A 709-nucleotide genomic window follows, 5' to 3' on the forward strand; every position below is an offset into this window, starting at 1 on the left:
CTTACCAGCTGGAGGCAGGTGTATTGGAAATCGGATCAGTCGATATACCTCCTTAAAAATCGGCTATCAGTATCGGGTCTAAAAATCTCTACTGCTGCACCCCTATTAGCAACAGGTTTTAGCAGAGACTAACTTGGATTTCAATACACATACTTTTTCTTTCCTAGTTCACTCATGGTAGGGTTTACGTGGAAGACGAGCATTCCCCCAGTGATTTTATTCCCAAATGCTTGGCTAACATTAAGACATTGGATGTACCATTCTTCACTTACTCTTGGAATAAGCTAGTCACAAAGTTACGTTAATTTGATGGCTATAATCAAAAAATCAAATAAAATTAGGGTTAGAAGGAACCTTAAGAGGTCATTCTAGTCCAGTGTTACCCAATCTTTTCCAGCCCATGGCACACTTACATTAGTAAAAATTTTCTGTGGCACATCTGTTAAGGCATTTCCTATCTCCTTTTAGCTCATTGCCATGTCAAAACTCCACAGCACACTTGTTTATTTCTGATGGCACATCATCGTGCCACAGCACACCAACTGGGAAACAGTGATCTAGTCCAGGGGTTGTCAACCGGGGGTACGTGTACCCCTAGGGGTACTTGGAAAAGTGATGGGGGATACATGGGGGCAGGCAGGGATGAAGCAGGGCGGGGGGGGAGGGCAGCAGCACCCCTCTGTGGACAGACATGGGGCAGGGGGGCTCA

At 45.3% G+C, this 709-nt stretch overlaps 1 protein-coding gene across 1 annotated transcript in view; it reads right to left on the bottom strand.

Annotated features, from left to right (window-relative positions):
• USP24 (ubiquitin specific peptidase 24) overlaps positions 1-709 on the bottom strand; it is a 96,107-nt gene that overhangs the window by 71,392 nt on the left and 24,006 nt on the right. The window lies entirely within an intron of this gene.

Source organism: Alligator sinensis, unplaced genomic scaffold (genome assembly GCF_000455745.1).
Source record: "Alligator sinensis unplaced genomic scaffold, ASM45574v1 scaffold172_1, whole genome shotgun sequence".
NCBI classification, from domain to species: Eukaryota; Metazoa; Chordata; order Crocodylia; family Alligatoridae; genus Alligator; species Alligator sinensis.